This window comes from Haemorhous mexicanus, chromosome 2 (genome assembly GCF_027477595.1).
Source record: "Haemorhous mexicanus isolate bHaeMex1 chromosome 2, bHaeMex1.pri, whole genome shotgun sequence".
NCBI classification, from domain to species: Eukaryota; Metazoa; Chordata; class Aves; order Passeriformes; family Fringillidae; genus Haemorhous; species Haemorhous mexicanus.
The window spans coordinates 105,009,484-105,018,508 of record NC_082342.1 but is presented as its reverse complement, the minus strand read 5'-3'; positions in this window follow the sequence as shown (position 1 = coordinate 105,018,508).

Below are 9,025 nucleotides of genomic sequence, written 5' to 3'. Positions count from 1 at the left end.
TGTTTTCTGTGGAGCTTGCCTAAAGCATATAACGTTTGCTAAAAGGCCTCTGGTCATTGCCATCTGATTTTCCTGCCAGGTGTGATTTTCTTCTCTTACTCCTTCTGGTGCTATGTTCAGGAAACAAAGCCTAACATATAAAACCAGGTGTCTCAGAGGGGCTTCATCCCTGTTAAGCAGCACCTGAAGCAGCCTCCTGCAGCCCTGTGCCTGCAGGGACAAGGAGAGGGGCACACAGCCCCGAGTGCCCTCAGTGGGGCTGGCTGTGCCCACCAGTGTGACCCAGCACTGCAGGGCCAGCCTGAGGCACTGCTGGTCCCCCAGGCTGTGTGAGAGTCCTGCAGCTGGGTCCCCTCTGGAGCAGTGCTCAAAATGCAGACAAAGCCCCTGAATTTTATACACAAAACAGTCTCTGCTGGCAAACACCACTGCCTGCATGACCTTAGGTTACAGACATACTCAGACTTCTCCCCCTCTCCCAGGGAAACAGCAAGAGGAAAGGGAGGACATGGTCCAAAAGGATCATCTGGCTCATTCTTCCTTCAGGTTAAACAGCAGGAAAGTAGGGAAGCTTCCAGGAAGAGATTATCCCAAGAAAAATGGAATCATATTGCATATGTACAATGTGAGATTGACAAAATGACACCAGTGCTTTTTATCTGAATGATATATTTTTAAATTCACTACTAATTCAAAGGTTAGTGTCGATTCATAGGAGCGTTTTAGCAGGATTGCATTACCCTGTGGAACTGGTGGTCAGGTAAAAATGAGAATTTATTTTCTGAGGAAAACCAAAGATGTCTTCATATCTCCAGTCAAAGCACAAAAGGATCCTTGCATGCAGAGAAGCAGGGCTGTGGCAGCACACACATTTCCATGGATGCAGGGACATGCACTCTTGCCTCTCCCTGTTTGTGCAGTAAATGGGGAGGCTCTGTCTCACTGTCATATTTCCTGAAAAATCCCTTTGTGAGGATTTCTTCTCCTGGGAAGCTGAGAAGCCTCAGAAAAAAATGAAAACAATAATTATCTGTTTGCTTCTCCTGTGTTTGCTGCTTTGGAGTGTGGCTGGAGATTGTTTACCAACAGGTGCATGTTGGATTTTTTCCATGTGAATTGTTTTTTATTTAATGACCAATCCCCATCAGCTGTGTCTGACTCAGGAGTTAGGCATGAGTTTTTCATGATCATTCTTGTTAAAGCTTCTGTTTGTATCCTTCTCTTTCTTTAGTATAGTTTTAGTATAGCATTCTTTTAATATAATATAAGTACATAAAATATTAAATCAGCCTTCTGAGAACACAGAGTCAGATTCCTCATCTCTCACCTTGTCCTGGGGAGCTCAAAAACTCAACAGCTCTGCCCCCTGGCAATGGGCTGGGTGCTCAGTCCTGTGGCTGGCAGTGGTGTGGAAACGCTGTGCACAGGGAAAGCTCGAGGCTGGTCTCACAGCAGAAAGCTTTTCATGCCAGCATTAAAACTCAGAAGTGTGTTTGGAGGACAGGTCTGAGCAGCTCTGCCATGCAGCCCCCCTCAGGGAGCTCTGTCTTTTGAGTTACACCAAGGCCTGACCTGCAGTCCAACTAGAAAAGTCACCCCTACACATCGACCTGGCATTTTTCACTCTGCCTCTCTGAGCATCTCACTCACCTTGCTACATTGGTGTCATTATCAACAACAGCCTGACTTGCTGTAATCCCCAGGGAAAATGCACTTTTCCTTTATCTGCTTTTCTTATTAAGAGGATGAATATATGTGTGAATTAATCCAGCTGCCTATTTCTTTGGGGGTTTTTTGACCTGTTTTGTGATGTCCTCCTCTTCCCTACTTCTGTCTTTAATCCTTTTTTTTCCTGGGTGTTAGGTTATTTATTCAGTCTATGGTTTCCTGCAGGCTTATTATCTGGTGAAGATCTCAAAGATAAGTTTTCTTGTAGACCTCTGTGAATTCACAGAGAAGAGATTTGTTTAAGGGTATTATATTGCAAAAAAAGACAGTGTAGATTATTTGTTATCACGATGAGTCTAACAACCCACGAATATTCTAGTTATATAGTGAAAAACAGGGAAAAATGGACAATATCTTGTAAAGGACCTTGTAACCATCTCTTGCATGTCCCTTTGCTTGCTTAACCTGAGTTGTCTGCTTCTGCCAGGTTGAGGATAGCCACTGAAATCTCCACTGAGGGTTGCTCTGTAGGCACATACACATCCTTTTTTTTTTTGTCCTGTTTCAGCACATTCTGGTGTCCAGCTTGGATGGAAATTCAGCTCAGAAAGATGTTGCCAAGGGTTTTCTCCAGGATAAGAGGCTGCCTTGTGTTCAATATGAGAAACTATTTTTGGGATTTTTTGTTTTAAAGGGTAACTTTTTTTCAACTCAGAAAATTCCTCTTCTGTCTTTTCCCCACCTATTTAAACAATCATAGCAGACTAAGACTTTGTGAGCCTCTGTTCATCAGAGATGATGTTTTATTAGATAACCTTCAATCAAGTTGCATCCAAGGTCGTGGGTGAATGCAGCTCATCTCTACCCCTCAGTTTCCATACTGTGAAAACACCAGCTGTGAAATAATGAGAAAGTGTGAGTGTCTCAGGGCTGTGTGCTCTTCTACCTGATTTTTTGCATGCCTGGCCACCAGAATGGGGTGTAGTACTCCATAAAGCAGAAGAGAGAAAAAATGGAGATCTCAGAGGGAGATAGTCAGGAATTAGTATGTTGCACAATGAGACATTTAATAACCTACTGTGGGATATGGGTACCTTCCTCTTGGCCACAAAGCCCCACCTGGCAGTTCTGCACTGAACCCACCCCTCCTCTAGTCTCTCCTCCCAGGCAAATGCTTAGCCAAGATTTGCCACGAGAACTCAGCTGAATCATTAAGGTTTAACCTTTTTCTCCAAGGCAATAAGACTGAGGCTGTTCAGGTTGATAGTTAAAAGGTATTCAAAGTTATTCAGGGTTTTAGTGCTGGGTTTTTTTTGTTGGTCTGTTGGACCTTCCAACCAGAGCATTCTAATCATAAAGCTAAAGCCAAATGCAATCTGAAAAGTGCTTTGGACATGAGGGGACATATGTCTGTTGAAACTCCTCCTTGTTGGAGAAGCCTTAGGAGATGTGTGGTCGAGGAGCAGGACAGCTGGTTCTGCAGAGGGAGGCCTTGGGATGCTCAAGAGAACACAGCTTGAGTGTCACTGTGCTGGGACAATCTTGGGCTGATGTGGGGCAACCTGACAGATTGGGCTCCTCCCCCAACACTGAGAGAGGCATCGAACTTGTGGGTGCCAGGAGGATGCCAGCATGGGCCAAGAGCAGGGCACACCGCATTTCAAGGCTTGGAAACATAATTTCTACTTGGAATATTTAGATCTAGCTAGAGTTCATATGAGTGCTGCTTCCCTAGATAGCCATACGCACTTCAAGCTTTCAGCACTGGCTGAGACAGGTTTTAAAAGATCTCAAGTTCAGATTTAGACAAGACTTGAGTACTAGAAGACTTTTGTGGCTCTATTCCCCAGTCTTTTGGAGTAATTAGCTGCCTATTTTCCAGGGAAAAGGAGCATAAGAGGATGAGTGTAGAAGGTCAGCAGTTTCCCTTTAATCACTCTCAGTAAGGACTGTAGATGTAAGAAAAGCTAAGCATCATCCTGTCTTCATTTCTCTGAATGCTAATTTCAACTGCAGACTGACTTGGTCTCAACTGCACTTCCGAGGTTTTGCTGGGAACACATCCTAGAGGAAGTCTTCTGCCTTAAGTATAACTCTCTTCTTGCCATGTGCTTCCAGCACACTGATTGTCCACAAGAGACATTTGGGACATCATCCAACATAGTCCTGTGGAGCTTCATACATGAACTACCTCGAGAAGAACACCAGTATTAGGAAAAAAAATGTTTCAGCCACAGGAAATGTATGGTTCCCTCTGAAAGGGCCTGTACACAGAAGAGAATGTCTTTGGTGCAGCTGGATTGCCTTCAGCTGTGTTGCTCTAGTCACACTTATGCAAAAGGAAAACAAGAAAAGGTGAAGCCAAACATTTGTTCAAAATAATCTGTTGCTCTTTTATATTGGAAATATTCATTTAGTCTGAAAAAAACCCCCAACCAAACAAAAAAACCACCCAGCCCAGTATCCTTGTGAGAATTTTTCATTGTTTATTTCTAATGCATATATCTCTTGGCCTTTCTCATCCAGCATATCCTGAGCCCTTAAATTTAATCCAAAAATGCTGTAATGTTGCAGAAATGAATCAAACAAGGTAATTCCAGGTTGAGTTTAAACCAGTGGGTAAGCCAAATTGTCCTTTCAAAATTATTTTCATTAAAGTACTCTGGACTGAACATTAATATAATTATTATAAAAAACTTGTGCAAGTATGACCATTATTTCAGAAGAGTCTCAAGTAAATCTAGTGAAATGCCTTTTCAACTCCCTCAGGTATTAAGTAAGTAAACTCTTCTACATTGGAAATTTTTGTGAGTGAGGAATGGGGAGGGCAAAACTAGAAATAAATTTCCTAATAAAGCATAAGTAGGGAGTATGCAATATTTCAGGTTATTTTAGAGGACTGCTCTGCATTGAAGCACTGAAAAGCATAAAAGGCAAATAAGTCATCCAGCCTGAGTTGATTAGAAAGTGTTTTGATGCAGTAAAAATTCATTACATACTAAAGAACATACAGTTTTTATAGGCTTCTAGATTAGGATGGAAGAAAATGCCAGTTATTGAACCTGTTATTTAATAATTTTAATACAATACTAGTCTTATCCTAATTTTTAGTGTGATTTTCATTCAGACCTGAAAATAACTTGCAGATGTTTTAACACCATCACTTGTAGATGACTGCATCAAACTGCCATTAATTACAAAATGCTACTTTTGTTACAAAGACTGTTTAGAAAGTCTTGAAAAACTAAAACATGTCAAGAATTACTAAGAGCTCTCTTGGCAGCAGCTGAATTCACAGCTGGAAGAAAGGCTTTAAATGAGTCTATTTTTACCTCTATGACCAACATCAGTGCTGGAGGAGAGCACATTTGCTCTGTCTGTCACTGATGATGATCACAGCATTAATGAGTGCCATGGAATGGCAACTGAAGTTGTTCTTCATGAGAGATCACAAGATCTACCTGTGAGATCCCCTGAAGCCTTGAATTCAGTTCTCACTCAAATAAAGCAAACTGTCTGCCATTTTCCCTCTGGAAAACTGAATGTGGCAGAATTCTGCTGCTGTCATTCCTTGATGCTGCCAGAGAAGGCTCTGTTCCATCCAAAAGTGGAATAACAACTTAAAAAAAAAAATTAGCCCAATCAGCAAAACTGTATTTCCATTAGATAAACAAATATTTTGTGGTAGAGTCAAATTAGTTTAAATTTAAAGTTAAAATGTTTTGCTATAATTGATCTATAGCAACTTTGAAAGGAAATAAAAATGTTTAAAACCATTTAAGATGCTTATTTTTGTAGCTTCAATTCTCCTTTTCATTGTTTTGCTATGAAACTAAACTTTGGCAGAAAGCGATTCTTTTCTAAGAAACTTTAATTTCCACAAGTCACAGTGGAAAGCAAGTCTTCAAGCAAGTTTTTCTTGAGTCCTTGGCCTTCCCCATAGATTGTGTTTCAGTGCATGTGTCAGTACAGATGTGCAACCAGAATTATAAACTGTCTCCTCAAAATCCACTTACAGTGAAGAGCAGAGGGAAATTTGTCTTCCCTGATCTGACACCTGATGTCCCTTGTACTTGAACTGACCACTGCAGTTTGATGTGGGAAAGGACATAAGGAAAACTCCCTCTAAACAATTTTTAAGCCCTATTCTTTATCTCAATAAAACTTTTATTACTAAGCCTCCAGCAAAGGAAGTAGGTAAGCGCTTGTTTACAATCACAGTGCTGATTGCTCCATTACAGTTGTGAAATAAAACAGAAGGATTTATGCAACTTTGCTTTTTTTGTTGCTTGAAATTCTCTCATTTTTCACATTCAGTGGTCTGCAGGAAGGTACATGCCCTTGCTGAAAATCAGTTTCATCAGACCCCCTTTGACTTTTATGCTTCTTGAAGAATGGATGTGTTCAGACAATGATATTAGCAGGGGTTGCAGTCCATCCTGTGCTGATAATTTTCAAAGGTCACTGAGCCAGTTGTGGGTCTTTGTGACTGTAGAGGGTTTGCATGACATGGATTTGGTAGCAGGGCGACTACAGAAGAGTCTTCTGTCTTCTTCTGTAAGAAGCTGACAGAAGCTTCCCCCATTTGTGATGCAGCCAAAGCCAGCAGGCTCCAAGATGGACCTGCTGCTGGCCAAAGCTGGCTCATCAGTGAGGTGGTAACTCCTCTGGGATTATGCATTTAAGAAGGGGAAAAAAGTTACAAAAATAACAATATGTGACAGAAAAAAAACCTCTGCAAAGCCAGTGAAAAAGGAGGGGCAGGAGGTGGTCCAGGCACTGGAGCTGGTTCCCCTGCAGCCCTTGGTGCAGGCCATGGTGAGGCAGCTCTGCCTCTCAGCCCCTGGAGCACTGTGGTGGAACAGGAATCCACCTGGAGCACCATGGTGGAGCAGAGATCCACCTGCAGCCCCTGGAGCACTGTGGTGGAACAGGGATCCACCTGCAGCCCCTGGAGCACCGGGGTGGAGCAGGGATCCCTCTGCAGCCCCTGGAGCACCGGGGTGGAGCAGGGATCCACCTGCAGCCCCTGGAGCACCGGGGTGGAGCAGGGATCCACCTGCAGCCCCTGGAGAACTGCAAGCCTTGGGCACCTGCCCAAAGGAGGCTGTGAACCCTGGAGAAGCCCACGCTGGGGCAGGCTCCTGGCAGGACCTCTGTGGCTGAGAAGAAAGGAGCCTGCACTAGGGTAGGTTTGCAGGCAGGACCTGTGGCCCTGTGGAGCAGGCTGTGCCTGAAGGAACAGTACCCTGGGCAAGGAACCCATGCTGGAGCAATTTGTGAAGTGCATCCTGTGAGAAGGAGCCATGCTGGGAAGTTCATGGAGTTTCCTGTGGGAGGAACCCCATGGTGGAACAGGGAAGAGCATGAGGAGTCCTCCCTCTGAAGGAGTAGCAGCAGCAGGGACAACATGTGATGGCCACAGCCCCCATCCCTGTCCCCCTGCAGTGCTGCAGGGAAGGAGGGGGAGAACTTGGCAGTGAGGCTGAGCCTGCGGAGAAGGGAGGGGTGGGAGGAAGGTTTTTTAAGATTTGGGTTTATTTCTCTTTAACCTTCTCTGATTGGATTAGTGATAAATACAATTTATTTCCCCAAGTCAGACCTGTTTTGCCCATGACAGGAAGTGGTGAGTTGTCTCTCCCTGCTCCTCCCTCGAGCCACGAAACTTCCAGAGACTTCCAGTGTGTTTTCTCTCCCCTGCCAAGGAGGGGAGTGACAAGAGTGGATTTTGTGGCACCTGTCATCCAGCCAGGGCCAAACCACCTCAGTGACCCAGGTCTCAATGGACTTTCTGTCATGTAATTTCACTCTTTGGACAAATGAAAATTATTCTTATATTGTGGTTGTATTGTATCCCATCAACAATTCAGTGCAGACAATAGGAGGAATCGAGTGCTGCCCTCTTGGTACTTATGTCCAGTGTATGGTGTGCTGAAAATCAGGCCAATAAATTGGTGTGATGAGCAGATAAGACTGTCAGGACAGGACCTACTGTCTCCAGAGTTCTCCACTCATAATTAAAAGCCATGGCTGCTATTAATATCTGCCAAAGTGATTACCTGTGTGCATAAGTACCTGTGCATGTGTGCATCAGGCATATTTGCTTCTCATCTTACCTAAAGCTTGTTTTGTCTCTGTCATGGATGTTGATTTAAAACCACATGAGAAGAAAATGAGAAAAATTTGAGCTATTTTCCAGTGAAGGGGTGTGATAATTTATTGATCTGGCATTCATGTGAAACAGTATATTCTCAATAAGGGGACTTAGTGAAAAAATCAACATGTTTGTATTTTAAAATTGATGCACATTCTTGTTGGAGAATAAATGAGTTTCCTACCCCTCAAGCTGCCTCTCTGACTTCTACTGTATAATGTCTCACTCTCAACATACTCAATTTCTCTTATCACTACCAACTAACATGAGGCCCCTCTGGCTTTTCCTGGGCTGCTTTCCTAATGAAGTTTTAAAAATCAGTTTATAGGCTTCTGTTCTAATTTTTCTCCACTTCCTTGGCTGTATTTGTTTTAAAGCAGCTCTGAGCACTTCTAGAGCTTATGTGTTGAAATAAAAAGCAAAACCTTAGGAAATTTTTAAACTACTTGGTTGTATTCTCACATAACATACAAAATAAAATAAAAATTAGAGTAATAACATGTAGTATTTGTTCCAAATAGAGGTTAAGGATCGTTGGAAGATATAAAGAGAGGTCAATAAATACATTCAATGCCAGATAAACTCTGTCAGCCCCACTTGAAGAATGCACATTGCAGAAGTACAAATTTGTTTTTCAGATAAATGGTATCTCTCTTGAGCTTCAAAGATTTTATGTGGAGGAAAAAAATTGGAGATTGAATTATAATTGCTAGAACGGAAATTATTGTGTCAGCCAATACACTTCAAGGTTTTTTGAGCATATTTGTTCAGTTCTGACTCCCAAATACTAGTGAGGAATAGGTTCATCCCACAGAGGTTTCTTCACCCTTCAAGGACTTTTCTGTCCAAAAACAATTTTGTGTATGATTTGACAAATTCTGGTTCTGCAGCAACATGCAGAAAATGTTTGAAAATAATGATATGCATAATGAATGAAAATGAAAACAATCCTAAAAGGAGAAAAGTGGATATATAAATCAGGGATGCCTGTTAAAGAAATTAAAAAGAAGGAAAAATATATGTAGGCAGAAATCTTATACCTCTTATTTAACTTCAGCAATTAATATGGGTGGTGATATTTGCAGATGAAAACCTCTGAATGAAAACAGGTTCAAGGACAGAGGAATGAAAATGGGTTCTGATCTTCTCTTTCATTACCTCAATCAGCATTTTCATAGGGTAATTGGATGTGATCAAGTAATT